Source organism: Salvelinus sp. IW2-2015, unplaced genomic scaffold (assembly GCF_002910315.2).
Source record: "Salvelinus sp. IW2-2015 unplaced genomic scaffold, ASM291031v2 Un_scaffold5690, whole genome shotgun sequence".
Taxonomy (NCBI): domain Eukaryota; kingdom Metazoa; phylum Chordata; class Actinopteri; order Salmoniformes; family Salmonidae; genus Salvelinus; species Salvelinus sp. IW2-2015.
Genome location: NW_019946955.1, coordinates 5,325 through 22,370, shown reverse-complemented (window position 1 = coordinate 22,370; position 17,046 = coordinate 5,325). Strand labels below are relative to the sequence as shown.

Here is a 17,046-nt window from a genome sequence, read left to right as displayed (position 1 = left end):
ATCCCATTCCCTATTTAGTGTATTAGCCCAGAGCCCCATTCCCTATTATAGTGTATCTAGGACCAGAGCTATCCCTATATAGTGTATTAGCCAGAAGCCATTTCGACTATATAGGTATTAGCCAGAGCTGTTCCCTATATATGTATTAGCCAGAGGCCATTCCCTATATAGTGTTATTAGCCCAGAGCCCATTCCCTATATAGTGTTTAGCCAGACCCATTCCCCTATATAGTGTATTGACCAAGCCTCATTCCCTATTATGTATTAGCCAAGAGGCCTATTTCCCTATATAGTTATTAGCCAGAGCCTATTCCCTATATAGCTGTATTAGCCCAGAGCCTATTCCCATATAGTGTTATTAAGCCCAGAGCCCTTTTTTTCCCTTATTATTTTTAATTTGTAATTAGCCCAAGGAAAGGGGGGGGGGCCCAATTTTTTTTTTTCCCCCCTTTTTTTATTAGTGTATGTGACCCAGAGCCCATTCCCTATTAGAGTGTATTAGCCCAGAGCCCATTCCCTATATTTAGTGTATTAGACCAGAGCCCATTCCCTATATATGGTTTAGCCCAAGCCCATTCCCTATATAGTGTATTAGACCAGAGCCATTTCCCTATATAGTGATTAGCCAGAGCCTATTCCCTATTATAGTGTATTAGACCAGAGCCATTCCCTAGATAGTGTATTAGACCAGAGCCTTCTCCTATGTATGTGTATTAGCCCAGAGCCTATTCCCGTATATAGTGTATTAGCCAGAGCCCATTCTATATATGTATCAGCATATTATCTAGGTTACCGCAGAGCCCATTCCCTATATAGTGTATTAAGCCCAGAGCCTATTCCCTATATAGTAGTGTATTAGGCCGAAGAGCCTATTCCCTATATAGTGTATTACCAGAGCCCATTTCCCTAATACGGTATTAGCCAGAGCCCTTCCCTATATAGTGTTATAGCACCAGAGCCTAATTCCGCTATTAAGTGTATTAGCCCAGAGCCATTCCTATATAGTGTAGTAGCACCAGAGCCATCCCTATATAGTGTATACGAGCTATCCCATTAGAGGACATTAGCCTAGTTAGCTATTGACCGGCTATTTATAGTGTATTAGCCCAGAGCCCATTTCCCTATATAGCGTATTAGCCCAGAGCCCATTCCCTAATATAGTGGTATGTAGCCCAGAGCCCATTCCCTATATACGATGTATTAGCCCAGAGCCCATTCTCCTATATAGTGTATTAGCCAGGCCTATTCCACTATATAGTCGTAATTAAAGCCCAGAGCTACGTCCCTATGTAGGTTAGACTAAGCATTCCCTACCGCGTATAGTGTATTAGCCCACCCAGTCCCTTATGTGCATTACCATTATAGTGAGTATGCTATTAGCCCAGAGCCTATTCCCTATATAGTGTAGTTAGACCCAGAGCCCTATTCCTATATAGTGTATTAGACCGAGCCGATTCCCTATATAGTGTATTAGCCCAGAGCCCATTTCCCTTAATGATAGGGATTAGGAGATTACATAGTTCCGATATGTATGACCAGAGCCTAATTCCCGTGATATGTGTATTAGGCCCAGCGCCTCATTCCCTTAGGTAGTGTACGGGGCAGGCATAGTGTTTAATGTCGTCCAGAGGCCCATTCTCCCTATATAGTGTATTAGCCCAAGCGAGCCCATTCCTATATGTGGTTAGCCCAGAGCCATTCTCGATATAGTTGTGTTAGGCACAGAGCCTTGCCCTATATAGTGTGATAGCCCAGCATGTCTATATAGTGGTAGTTAGGCCAGGAGCCTTTCTATATTAGTGTATTAGCCCCAGATGCCCATTCTAATAGTGTATTTAAGACCAGAGCCCTATTCCTTGATAGTGTATTAGCCCAGGAGCCCATTCCCTATTGATAGGTGTTAGCCAGAGCCTAGTCCCTATATAGTGTATTAGCCCAGAGCCCTATTCCCTATATAGTGTATAGCCCAGAGCCCATTTCCCTATATAGTTATTAGCAGGCGCACGCTTGAGTATTAGCCGCATTCCTAATATTAGTGTATTAGCCCAGACTGCTATAGTGCCGCAAGTATTCCCTATATAGTGTATCTAGAGCCAGAGCCTTATTGCCCTATATAGTGTAGATTACCAGAGCCATTCCTATATAGGATTAGCTGCAGGGAGGCTCCATTTCGCCTAGATAGAAGTATGTGGATCCAGCCTTTTATTGTATTCACCAGAGCCTGATTCCCTAATATAGTGTATAGACCAGAGCCCATTCCCTATATAGTTATTAGCCAGAGCCGTTTCCCTATATAGTAGTAGTAGCCCAGAGCCCATTCCCTTATAGTGTATTAAGCCCAAGCCTCATTCCCTTAAAGTGGTGTATTTATGCCAAGCCTATTCCCTATATAGTGTATTAGCCAGAGCCCATTCCCTATATTAGTGTATTAGACCAGAGCTATTCCTATATAGTGTATTAAGCCAGAGCCATTCCCTATATAGTGTATTAGCCCAGAGCCCATTCCTATATAGTGTATTAGCCCAGAAAGGCCCTTCCCTAATAGTGTATTAGCCGAGGACTATTCCCCTATTAGTGTATTAGCCCGGAGGCCTATTCCCATATATAGTTGTAATTAGACCAGAGGCCATTCCCTACTATAGTGTATTGACCAGAGCATTTCCCTTATATAGTGGTAGTACCCAGAGCCCATTCCCTAATAGTGTATTAGCCCAGAGCCCATTCCCTATATAGTGTATTAGCCCAGAGCCCATTCCCTATATAGTGTATTAGCCCAGAGCCCATCCCTATATAGTGTTTAGCCCAGAGCCCATTCCCTATTAAGTGTATTTGACCAGAGCCATTCCTATATAGTTTATTAGACCAGAGCCCTATTCCTATATAGTGTATTAGCCAGAGCCTATTCCCTATATAGTGTATTAGCCCAGAGCCATTCCCTAGTATAGTGTATTAGACCAAGCCTATTCCTTATAGCTGTATTAGACCAGAGCCCATTCCCTAATATAGTGTATTAGCCAGGCCCATTCCCTATATAGTGTTTATTAGCCAGAGCCTATTCCCTATATGTGTATAGGCCAGGCCTATTCCTATATAGTGTATTAGCCCAGAGTCCCATTCCTATAGAGTGTATTAGCCCAGAGCCATTCCCTATATAGTGTATTTAGCCCAGAGCCTATTCTATATAGTGTATTGCCCAGAAGCCCGATTCCCTATATAGTGTATTGTAGGACCGAGCCTATTCCCTATATAGTGTATTATTTTTTTTTTTTTTTTGCCCAGAGCCTATTCCCTATATAGTGTATTAGCCCAGAGGCCCATTCCCTATATAGTGTATTAGCCCAGAGCCATTCCCTATAGTTAGTTATTAGCCCAGAGGCCTATTTCCCCTATATAGTGTATTGCCCAGAGCCATCCCCTATATATAGTTATGAGCCCAGACCCATTCCTATATATGTATTAGCCCAGAGCCCTTATTCCCTATATAGTGTATTACCCAGACCTAATTCCCTATATAAGTGTATTAGCCAGAGCCCATCTCCCTATATATGTATTAGCCCAGAGCCCATTCCCTATATAGTGTATTAGGACCAGAGCCATTCCCTTATATAGATATATAGCCAGAGCCAATTCCCGATATAGTGTATTAGCCCAGACCCATTCCCTATATAGTGTATTAGACCAGAGCCCATTCCTATATAGTGTTATTAGCCCAGAGCCGTATTCCCGTATATAGTGTTTAGACCAGAGCCATTCCCTATATAGTTTATGAGCCCAGAGCCCATTCCCTTATATAGTGTATTAGACCAGAAGCCATTCCCTAGTATTGTGTATTAGGCCCCAGAGCCTATTCCCTATAGAGTGTAATAGCCCAGAGCCCAATCCCTATATAGTGTATTAGAACCAAAGAAAAGGGGGGCCCATTCCCTATTATTAGTGTATTAGCCAGAGCCTATTCCCATATAGATGTATTAGCCAGGCCTATTCCCTATATGTGTATTTAGCCAGAGCCATTCCCTATAAGTGTATACCCCAGAGCCCATTCCCTATATAGCTGTATTAGCCAGAGCCCATTCCCTATATAGTGTATTAGCCCAGAGCCCTTCCCTATATAGTGTATTAGCCCAGAGCCCATTCCCTATATGTGTATTAGCCCAGAGCCCCATTTCCCTATATAGTGTATTAGCCAAGCCCATTTCCCTATATAGTGTATAGCCAGAGCCATCTCCCTATTATAGTGGTATTAGCCAGACCCATTCCCTATATAGTGTATTAGCCAGACCCATTCCCTATATTAGTGTATTAGACCAGAGCCCATTCCTACATCAGTGTATTAGCCCAGATGCCATTCCCTCTATAGTGTCATTAGCCCAGAGCCTATTCCCTATATACGTGTATTAGACAAGCCCATTCCCTATATAGCTATTAGCCCAGAGCCCATTCCCTATATAGTGTAATTAGCCCAGAGCCATTTCCTATATAGCGTATTAGCCCAGAGCCCATTCCCTATATAGTGTTATTAGCCAGGCCATTCCCATATAGTTGTATTAGCCAGGGCCTAATGTGCTATTAGACCAGACCCATTCCCTAAAGTGTATTAGCCCAGAGGCCTATTCCCTATATAGTGTATTAGCCCAGAGCCTATTCCTATATAGTGTATTTAGCCCAGAGCCATTTCCCTTATATAGTGTGTAGGCCAGAGCCCATCCCTATATAGTGTTTAGCCCAGAGCCCTATTCCTATATAGTGTATTAGCCCAGAGCCTATCCCTATATAGTGTATTTAGCCAGAGCCTCATCCCTATATAGTGTAATTAGACCCAGAAGCCTATTCCCTATTAGTGTATTAGACCAGAGCCCATTCCCCTATAATAGCTGTATTACCCCAGAGCCCATTCCCTATATAGTGTATTAGACCAGAGCCCAATTCCCTATAATAGTGGTTATTAGGCCAGAGTACAAGTATTCCGAGCTATATTAGTGTATTAGACCAGAGAGCCTATTGCCCTTATATAGTGTATTAGCCCAGAGCCATCCTATATAGTGTATTAGACCAGAGCCATTCCTATATAGTGTATATAGACCAGAAGCCAATTCCCTATATAGTTGTATTAGCCCGAAGCCCATTCCCCTAATAGGTATTAGCCCAGAGCCATTTCCCTATTATGGTGTATTGCCCAGAGCCTATTCCCTATATAGTGTATTAGCCCAGAGCCATTTCCCTATATAGTGTATTAGCCGCAGCCCATTCCCTATATAGTGTATTAGCCCAGAGCCTATTCCCTATATAGTTGTTAGCCCAGAGCCTATTCCCTATATAGTGTATTAGCCAGAGCCCATTCCCTATATAGTTTTTAGACCAGAGCCCATTCCCTATATAGTGTATTAGCCAGAGCCCATTCCCTATATAGTGTATTAGCCCAGAGCCTATTCCCTATATAGTGTATTAGCCCAGAGCCATCCCTATATAGTGTATTAGCCATGAGCCCATTCCCTATATAGTAGTATTAGACCAGAGCCATTGCCTATATAGTGTATTAGCCACGAGCCCATTCCCTATATAGTGTACTTAGACCAGAAGCCATTCCCTATAGTATAGTGTATTAGCCCAGAGCCCATTCCCTATATAGTGTATTAGACCAGAGCCCATTCCTATATAGTGTATTAGCCCAGAGCCATTCCCTATATAGTGTATTAGGACCCAGAGCCTATTCCCTATATAGTGTATTAGGCCCAGAGCCATTCCCTATATAGTGTATTAGCCAGAGCCCATTCCCTATATAGTGTATTAGCCCAGAGCCCTATTCCCTATATAGTGTATTAGCCCAGAGCCCTAAATTCCCTATATAGTGTATTAGCACCAGAGCCCATTCCCTATATAGTGTATTAGCCAGAAGCCCATTCCCTATATAGTGTATTAGCCCAGAGCCTATTCCCTATATAGTGTATTAGCCAGAGCCCATTCCCTATATAGGGTATTAGCCAGAGCCATTCCCTATATAGTGTATTAGCCCGAGCCCATTCCGCTATAATAGTGTATTAGCCCAAGAGCCCATTCCATATAGTGGTATTAGCCAGAGGCCTTTCCCTATATAGGTATTAGCCAGAGCCTATATAGTGTATTAGACCAGAGCCTATTCCCTATATAGTGTATTAGCCCAGAGCATATAGTGTATTAGCCAGAGCCTATTCCCTAATATAGTGTATTAGCCCAGAGCATTCCCTATAAGTGTATTAGCCCAGAGCCCATTCCCTATATAGTGTATTAGCCCAGAGCCCATTCCCTATATAGTGTATTAGCCCAGAGCCTTCCTATATAGTGTATCTGCCAAGCCATCCCAATGTGTATTAGCCCAAGAGCCTATTCCCTAATAGTGTTTAGACCAGGCTATTCCCTATATAGTGTATTAGCCCAGAGCCCATTCCCTATATAGTGTATTAGCCCAGAGCCCATTCCCTATATAGTGTATTAGCCAGAGCCCATTCCCTATATAGTGTATTAGACCAGAGCCCATTCCCTATATAGTGTATTAGCCCAGAGCCATTCCCTATATAGTGTAAAGCCAAGCCCATTCCCCTATATAGTGTATTAGCCCAGAGCCCCATTCCCTATATAGTGTATTAGCCCAGAGCCCCATTCCCTATATAGTGTATTAGCCCAGAGCCTATTCCCTATATAGTGTATTAGCCCAGAGCCCATCCCTATATAGTGTATTAGACCAGAGCCTATTCCCTATATAGTGTAGTTAGCCCAGAGCCCATTCCTATATAGTGTATTAGCCAGAGCCCATTCCCTAATATGGTATTAACCCGAGAGCCTATTCCCTAATATAGTGTATTAGCCCAGGAGCCATTTCCCATTGATAGTGTATTAGCCCAGAGGCCTATTTCCCTATATAGTGTATTGAGCCGAGGCCAACATTCCCTATATATTGTATTAGACCCAGAGCCCATTCCCTATTAGTGTATTAGCCCAGAGCCTAGTTCCTATATTAGGGTATAGCCAGAGCCCATTCCCTTATAGTGTATTAGCCAGAAGCCTATTCCCCTATATAGTGTATTGACCAGCCTATTCCCATATAGTTATTAGACAGCTATTCTATATAGCGTACCCAAGAGCCCATTCCCTATATAGTGTATTAAGCCCAGAGCCCATTCCCTATATAGTGTAATTAGCCCAGAGCCCATTCCTATATAGTGTAATTAGCCCAGAGCCTATTCCCCTATAAGTGTATTAGCCCAGAGCCTATATAGTGTATTAGAGCCAGAGCCCATGCCCTATATAGGTATTAGCCCAAGAGCCTATGTCCCTATATAGTGTATTAGCCCAGAGCTCCCTAATAGTGTATTAGAACCAGAGCCTTTTCCCTATATAGTGTATTAGACCAGAGCCTCATTCCCTTGTTGATTCCGGCTATATATTAGTGTATTAAGAGCTACCCATAGATAGAACCCATTCCCTATATAGTGTATTAGCCAGAGGCCCATTCCCCTATATAGTGTATTAGCACCAGAGCCCTATTCCCTATATAGTGTATTAGTCAGAGCCTATTCCCTCATATTAGCGTATTAGACCAGAGCCCATTCCCATATTAGTATTAAGCCTGTATTATAGCCCAGAGCCATCCTATATAGTGTATTAGCCCAAGAGCCCATCCTATAAGTAGTTATTAGCCCAGAGCCCCTTCCCTATAATAGTGTATTAGCAGCTCTCCTTAAGGGTAGCCCACTATATAGTGTATTAGACCAGAGCCTATTCCCTATATGTGTATTAGCCCAGAGGCCTATATAGTGTATTACGACCAGAGCCTATTCCCTATTTATAGTAGCTATTTAGGACCAGAGCCTATTCCCTATATAGTGTATTAGCCAGAGCCTATTCCCTATATAGTTATTAGCCAGAGCCCATTCCCTATATAGTGTATTAAGCCCGCCTCATTCCCTATATAGTGTATAGCCCAGAGCCCATTCCCTATATAGTGTATTAGCCAGAGCCTATTCCCTAGTATAGTGTATTAGCCCAGAGCCTTCCTATATAGTGTATTAGCCAGAGTTTCCCCAATTTCCCCGCCCTATATAGTGTATTAAACCAACCTAGTTCCCTATATAGTGTATAACCAGAGCCATGTCCCTTATATTGGATTAGCCCAGAGCCCAATTCCCTATATAGGTATTAGCCAGAGCCCATTCCCTATATAGTGTATTAGCCCAGAACCCATTTGCCCTATAATAGTATTAGCCAGAGCCATTCCCTATATAGTGTATTAGCCACGAGCCCATTCCGCCTTATATAGTGTATTAGCCCAGAGCCCATTCCCTATATAGTGTATTTAGACCAGAGCCCATTCCCTATATAGGATAGCGCTCCTATTAGTACCCAGAGCCATCCCTAATTTACGGCCCCCTATATAGTTGGATTAGCCCAGGCCCATTCCCATATATAGTTGTATTAGCCAGAGCCCATTCCCTATATAGTGTATTAGCCAAGGGCCTATTCCCTATATTAGTGTGATAGCCCAGAGCCCTCGCATATAGTTATTAGCCCAGAGCTGCATTCCCTATATAGTGTGATTAGCCCAGAGCCTATTCCCTATATAGTGTAATTCCCAGGCCCATCCTTACTAGTGATTAGCCCCCCATTTCCCTATATCAGTGTATTAGACCCAGAGCCCATTCCCTTATATAGTGTATCAGCCCAGAGCCCATTCCCTATATAGTTGTATAGACCCGAGCCCATTCCCTAATTTATAGTGTATTAGCCCAGAAGCCCATTCCCTATATTAGGTGTATTAGCCCAGAGCCCATTCCCTATATAGCTGTATTAGCCAGAGCCTTATTCCCTATATAGTGTATTAGACCAGAGCCCATTCCCTATATTGTGTATTAGCCAGAGCCCATTTCCTATATAGTGTATTAGCCGAGCCATTCCGGCCTTATAGTGTATTAGCCCAGAGCCATTCCCTTATAGTGTATTTAGACCAGAGCCCATTCCCTATATAGTGTATTAGCCCAGAGCCTATTCCCTATATAGTGTATTAGCCAGAGCCTATCCTTAGAGTGTATAGCAAGCCTATCTCTATATAGTGTATTAGCCCAGAGCCCTTCCCTATATAGTGTATTAGCCCAGACCATCCCTATAGTAGTGTATTAGCCCAGAGCCCATTCCTATATAGGTATTAGCCAGACCCATTCCCTATATAGTGTATTAGCCAGAGCCTATTCCCTATATAGTGATTAGCCAGGCCATTCCCTATTATAGTGTATAGCCCAGGAGCCTATTCCCCTTATAGTGTATTAGCCCAGAGCCCAATTCCCTATGATAGTGTATTGGTCCACGAGCCCATTCCCTATATATGGTATTAGCCCAGACCCATTCCCTATATAGTGATATTAGCCCAGAGGCCATTCCTATATAGTGTATTAGCCCAGAGCATATATTCCGACTATCCCTATATTATGCCAGGCATGTATTTAGACAGAGGCCTATTCCCTATTTAGTATGACAGCCTATTAGATAGCCCAGAGCCCCATTCCCTATATAGTGTATTACCCAGAGCCCATTCCCCTATATAGTGTATTACGAGTCCCTAAATGATTAGCCCAACCATTCCCCTATTATGTGTATTAGCCCAGAGCTATCCCTTTATATTAGCAGACATGGCCTATATACGATACCAGAGGCCTATCCCATATTAGTGTATTAGCCCAGAGGCCTATTCCCTATATAGTGTATTAGCCCAGAGTCTATTCCCTGTATAGTGTATTAGACCAGAGCCCATTCCCTATATACGTGATTAGGCCCAGAGCCCATTCCCTATATTAGCTGTATAGCCCCAGAGCCTACTTCCCTATATTAGTTGTATTAGACCAGAGGCCCATTCCCTATTTAGTGTATTAGCCCAGAGCCTATTCCCTATATAGTGTATTCCAGAGCACCTATTTATTGTGCGCCATTCCCTATATAGTGTATTAAGCCAGAGCCTATTCCCTATATAGTGTATTAGCCAAGAGCCTATTCCCTAATACGTGTATTGACCAGAGCCTATTCTCATTAGGTATTAGCCAGAGCCATTCCCTAATGATAGTGTATTAGCCAAGAGCCTATTCCCTATATTGTCGTATAGCCAGAGCTATTCCCTATTATAGTATTAGCCAGACCTATTCCCTATATAGCGTATTAGCCCAAGCCCATTCCCTATTATAGCGTATTAGCCAGAGCCTATTCCCTATATAGTGTATAGCCCAGAGCCCATTCCCTATATAGTGTATTAGCCCAGAGCCATGTCCCTATATAGTGTATTAGCCCAGAGGCCTATTCCCTATATAGTGTATTAGCCCAGAGCCTATTCCCTATATAGGTATTAACAGAGCTTTCCCTATATAGGTATTAGCCCAGAGCCTATTCCCTATATAGTGTATCCAGGAGCCCATTCCCTATATAGTGTATTAGCCAGAGCCTATTCCCTATATAGTGTATTAGACCAGAGGCCATTCCCTATATAGTGTATTACCCAGAGCCTATTCCTATATAGTGATTACGCATTAGCCGTATTAGGAGCCTCTTCCCTATATAGGTTATTAGACCAGAGCCTATTCCCTTATTAGTGTATTAGACCCAGAGCCTATTCCCTATATAGTGTATTAGCCCAGAGCCCATTCCCTATATAGTGTATTAGCCAGAGCCCATTCCCTATATAGTGTATTAGCCCAGAGCCCATTCCCTATATAGTGTATTAGCCCAGAGCCCATTCCCTTATAGTGTATTAGACCAGAGCCTATTCTCTATATAGTGTATTAGACCAGAGCCCATTCCCTATATAGTGTATTAGCCAAGCCCATTCCCATATAGTGTATTAGACCAGAGCCCATTCCCTATATAGTGTATTAGACCAGAGCCTATTTCTCTATATAGTGTATTAGACCAGAGCCCATTCCCTATATAGTGTATTAGCCCAGAGCCCATCCCTTATAGTGTATTAGACCAGAGCCTATTTCCCTATATAGTGTATTAGACCAGAGGCCCATTCCCTAATAGTGTATTAGCCCAGAGCCCATTCCCTATATAGTGTATTAGCCCAGAAGCCCATTCCCTATATAGTGTATTAGACCAGAGCCTATTCCCTATATAGTGTATTAGCCTTTGGGCCCTGGGGAAAATATTGCAGTATCAATGAAGAACCAACAATGAATGTCACAATGACCAGAGGCCTATGCTCAGCAAGATACCCAAATATGGGCTTAGTTCCTATTTTCTAGTCATTCTATTACAAAACACATTTTTTTTGCACGGGGAGGAGGGAGTGTGCTTCTGAGAAGCACGGCTAGAGGAGGGAGTGATGCATTTAGAAGCTGAGACGAGAGCGGCGGGGAGGAGTGATGCATTCTGAAACGAGTGCAGTCTGGAAGACGAGAGGAGATGCCTCCCAAGCACGGAGGGTGCTTCTGAGAAGCACGGGGATGCATTCTGAGAAGCACGGAAGGAGAGGAGGGATGCATTCTGAGAAGCACGGAGGAGGGAGAATGTATTCTGAGAAGCACGGAGGAGGAGTGATGCATTCTGAAACGGCGAGAAGTGATGCATTCTGAGAGAAGCACGGAGGAGGGAGTGATGCATTCTGAGAAGCGGCGGAGAGGAGTGATGCATTCTGAGAACACGGAGAGGGAGAGATGCATACTGAGAAGCACGGAGAGCGAGAGATGCATACTGAGAAGCACGGCGGAGGGGAGAGATGCATTCTGAGAAGCACGCGTGACGGGAGTGATGCATTCTGAGAAGCACGGAGGAGGATGATGCATTCTGAGAGCACGGAGTGACGGGAGTGATGAATTCTGAGAAGCAGGAGAGGGAGAGATGCATTGAGAAGCACGGCGGAAGATGATGCTCTGAGAAGCGGAGGAGGGAGAGAGCATTCTGAGAAGCCACGGAGAGGAAGTGATGCATTCTGAGAAGCACGGCGGAGGAGTGATGCATTCTGAGAAGCGCGGCGGAGGAGTGATTCATTCTGAGAAGCTGGCGGAGGGAGGGAGTGATGCATTCTGAGAAGCACGGAGAGGGAGTGATGCGATTCTGAGAAGCACGGAGGAGGAGTGATGCATTCTGAGAAGCACGGATGAGGGAGTGATGCATTCTGAGAAGCACGGATGAGGATGATGCATTCTGAGAACACGGATGAGGGAGTGATGCATTCTGAGAAGCACGGATGAGGAGTGATCCATTCTAGAGCACGGAGGTAGGAGTATCCATTCTGAGAAGCACGGAGGAGGGAGTGATGCATTCTGAGAAGCACGGAGAGGAGATCCATTTGAGAAGCACGGAGGAGGGTGATGCATTCTGAGAAGCACGGAGGAAGGGAGTGATGCATTCTTGAGAAGCACGAGGAGGGAGTGATTCATTCTGAGAAGCACGGAGGAGGGGTGATGCATTCTGAGAAGCACGGAGAGGGAGTGATGCATTCTGAGAAGCAACTGGCAGGAGGGATGATGCATTCTGAGAAGCACGGAGGAGGGAGTGATGCATTCTGAGAAGCACGGAGGAGGGAGTGATCCATTCTGAGAAGCACGGAGGATGGGAGTGATGCATTCTGAGAAGCACGGAGGAGGGAGTGATGCATTCTGAGAAAGCACGGAGGAGGAGTGATCCATTCTGAGAAGCACGGAGGAGGGAGTGATGCATTCTGAGAAAGCACGAGAGGAGTGATGCATTCTGAAAAGCACGGAGGAGGGAGTGATGCATTCTGAGAAGCACGGGAGGAGGAGTGATGCCATTCTGAGAAGCACGGAGGAGGGAGTGATGCATTCTGAGAAGCACGGAGGAGGAGTGATGCATTCTGAGAAGCACGGAGGAGGAGTGATGCATTCTGAGAAGCACGAGCATAGAACCGTTCCTCAAATTGCTAGTTCGGGAATATACAGTCTCAAAGCAACTACTGTTGTTCTAGTAACAGAGAGGATCACAGCGTTCTGTGAGTATATGATGTATTTCTGACCTGGTAACATTGGGTTGTGCACCACTTTATAACCCGGAGAAGGCTGTAGTTCGTATGTTTTGAGACGAGCGCTCCATTTGCAGTGAGAGGTCTACATTAAGTAGCCTGGTCCCTGGCAAGTTTCTGTAGGACATTAGCCTACATTTACTGATATACAATTAGACATGTAGGCTAATTTGATTCATCTATCTAGGCAACAATATCATATTTAGAGAGTTAGCAACAGGGTGTTACGGAATGCCCAGTATGGGAAAGCATATGGAATGGCCCAGCTATGGGAAAGCATATGAATGCCAGCATATAGAATGGCCCAGCATTATAGAATGCCAGCTGGTGGGAAAGCATATGAATGGCCCACCCAGCTATAGAATGCCCAGCATATAGATGGCCCAGCATATGGAATGGCCCAGCATATGGAATGGCCCAGCGTTTGGGAAAGCATATGAGATCTGTGAAGTAGTATTTGAACCCAGGTCTGGTCTCTTACCTGCTGGTTACTCTCTTCCTGCTGTTCCAGTAGTTGTCTGAGGTTAAAACACTGTGCTCCAGGGATCTCTCTCCTTCTATAGCTGTTCTAGAGAGCTCCCCACAGCCCTCAGCTCCACCTGGACACACATCAGACTAGATAACCCACACACCACACAGCCCTCAGCTCCAGCCTGGGACACACAGCATAGACTAGATAACCACACACACACACAGCCCTCAGCTCCACCTGGACACACGCATCAGACTAGATAACCACACACACACACAGCCCTCAGCTCCACCTGGACACACAGCATCAGACTAGATAACCACACAACACACAGCCCTCAGCTCCACCTGACACACAGCATCAGACTAGATAACCCACACACCACAAAGCCCTCAGCTCCACCTGGACACACAGCATCAGACTAGATTAACCACACACACACAGCCCTCAGCTCCGCCCTGGACACACAGCATCAGACTAGATACACCACAACACACAACACCCCTTCCAGTGTCTCACCCCCAGCTTGTCGAGGATCTTCTTGCCAACGGCTGACTCCAGTCTCTTCCTCGTGTTGACGGGATGAATGACTTATCATTTCCTGTTTCTGGATTGGGACTGGCAGTTTGAGCCAGTTTAGACAGGAACTGGAACCAGAATACAGTCAACGTGTTTAGCCAAGAATGACATCTTACAGTAGAGGCTCAAGTCGCTCACATGTATACACACACAGTGGCATTCGGAAAGTATTCAGACCCTTGACTTTTCCACATTTTGTTACGTTACAGCCTTAAAACCTCATCAATCTACGCACAATATCCCATAACGACAAAGCAAAAAACAGGTTTTTCAAAAAAAAAAATATATATATATAATATATCCTATTTACATAAGTATTCAGAACCCTTTGCTTTGAAACTTGAAATTGAGCTCAGGTGCATCCTGTTTCCATTGATTTCCTTGAGATGTTTCTACAACTTGGAGTCCATCTGTGGTAAATTCAATTGATTGGACATGATTTGGAAAGGCACACACCTGTCTATATAAGGTCACACAGTTCACAGTGCATGTCAGAGCAAAAAACCAAGCCATGAGGTCGAAGGAATTGTCCGTAGAGCTCCGAGACAGGATTGTGTCGAGCACAGATCTGGGAAGGGTATCAAAGAATGTCCTTGAGTTGCCCAGCCAGAGCCCGGACTTGAACCCGATTCGAACATCTCTGGAGAGCCTGAAAATAGCTGTGCAGCGACGCTCCCCATCCAACCTGACAGAGCTTTAGAGGATCTGCAGAGAAGAATGGGAGAAACTCCCCAAATACAGGTGTGCCAAGCTTGTAGCGTTGTACCCAAGAAGACTCGAGCTGTAATCGCTGCCGAAGGTGCTTCAATAAAAATGAATGCGTAAAGGGTCTGAAAACTTCTGTAAATGTAATATTTCAGTTTGACATTTTTTATAAATTTGCAAAAATGTCTAAAAACCTGTTTTTTACTTTCCTCTGTTCAGTGTCTGTTCTTTCGCCCGTCTTAATCTTTTACATTGCTTGCTGTTTGGGTTTTAGGCTTCTGGGTTTCTGTACAGCACTTCGAGATATTAGCTGATGTACGAAGGCTATATAAATAAACTTGATTTGATTTGATTTTTATTGGCCAGTCTGAGATATGGCTTTTTCTTTGCAACTCTGCCTAGAAGAGCAGCATCCCGGAGTCGCCTCTTCACTGTTGACGTTGAGACTGGTTGTTTGCGGTACTATTTTATAAGCTGACAGTTGAGGACTTGTGAGGCGTCTGGTTCTCAAACTAGACACTAATGTACTTGTCCTCTTGCTCAGTTGTGCACCGGGGCTTCCCACTCCTTTCTATTCTGGTTAGGGCTAGTTGCGATGTTCTGTGAAGGGAGTAGTACACAGCGTTGTATGAGATCTTCAGTTTCTTGGCAATTTCTCGCACGGAATAGCCTTAATTGCTCAGAACAAGAATAGACTGACGAGTTTCAGAAGAAAGTTCTTTGTTTCTGGCCATGTTTAGCCTGTAATCGAACCCACAAATGCTGATGCTCCAGACACTCAACTAGTCTAAAGGCCAGTTTTATGCTTCTTTAAAATCAGGACATTTTTTTTTACCTGTGCTAATATAATTAGCCTTTTAAAATGATAAACTTGGATTAGCTAACACAACGTGCCATTGGAACACAGGAGTGATGGTTGCTGATAACGAGCCTCTGTCGCCTATGTAGATATTCCTTTATAATCTGCAGTTTCCAGCTAAAATAATAATTACAACATTAACAATGTCTAAAACTGTATTCTGATCAATTTGATATTTTAAAAATTGACAAAATGTTTACTTTCTTTCAAAAACAAGGACATTTTTAAGTGACCCCAAACTTTTGATCGGTAGTGTATATTATTTATTTATATTATTTACAGGGCTGTAGTGGAGTGGGTCGAGAGTTTCAAGTTCCTTGGTGTCCACATCACCAACGACCTATCATGGTCCAAACACTCCAAGACAGTCGTGAAGAGGGCACGACAACACCTTGTCCCCTCAGGAGAAAAGATTTGGCATGGTCCCCAGATCATCAAAAGGTTCTACAGCTGCACCATTAAGAGCATCCTGACCGTTGCATCACCGCCTGGTATGGCAACTGCTCGGCCTCCGACCGCAAGGCACTACAGAGGGTAGTGCGTACGGCCCAGTACATCTCTGGGGCCAAACTTCCTGCCATCCAGGACCTCTATACCAGGCGGTGTCAGAGGAAGGCCCAAAAAATTGTCAAAGACTCCATCCACCCAAGTCACGGACGGTAAGCGGTACCGGAGTGCCAAGTCTAGGATCAAAAGGCTCTTCAATAGCTTCTACCCCCAAGCCATAAGACTGCTGAACAATTAATCAAAATGTCCACCCAGACTGTTTACATTGACCCCCCCCTTTGTTTTAAACTCTGCTGCTACTCACTGTTAATTACATATGCATAGGCACTCTACAAAATTAACCTCTAGCCTGTACCCCCGCACACCGGCCCGGCCTGTACCCCCGCACACCGACACCAGCCTGTACCCCCGCACCACCGACCCAGCCTGTACCCCCGCACACCGACCAGCCTGTCCCCCGCCTGTACCCCCCGCGCATCGACCCAGCCTGTACCCCCGCACATCGACCCAGCCTGGACCCCCGCACATCGACCCAGCTGTACCCCCGCACATCGACTAGGCTGTACCAGTACCCCCTGTATATAGCCTCGTTATTGTTGTGTAATTTTCTTGGGTTACTTTTTTAAATTTAGTAAATATTTTCTTAACTATTTCTTGAACTGTTGTTTAAGGGCTTGTAAGTAAGCTTTTCACGGCAAGGTCTACACCCGTTGTATTCGGCGCATGTGACAAATAAAATGTGATTTGTTCAGAGAAGACCACTAATAAGAAGAAAGAAGAAACCACTAATAAAGGACACCAATCAGAAGAAGAGACTTGCTTGGGCCAAGAAACACGAGCAATGGACATTAGACCGGTGGAAATCTGTCCTTTGGTCTGAGGAGTCCAAATTTGAGATTTTTGGTTCCAACCGCTGTGTCTTTGTGAGATGCAGAG

At 44.4% G+C, this 17,046-nt stretch overlaps 1 pseudogene; it reads right to left on the bottom strand.

Moving 5' to 3' along the window:
• Positions 1-16,662, bottom strand: part of LOC139026752 (uncharacterized) — a 17,921-nt pseudogene extending 1,259 nt beyond the window's left edge.
• Positions 16,663-17,046: the final 384 nt, after the last annotated feature.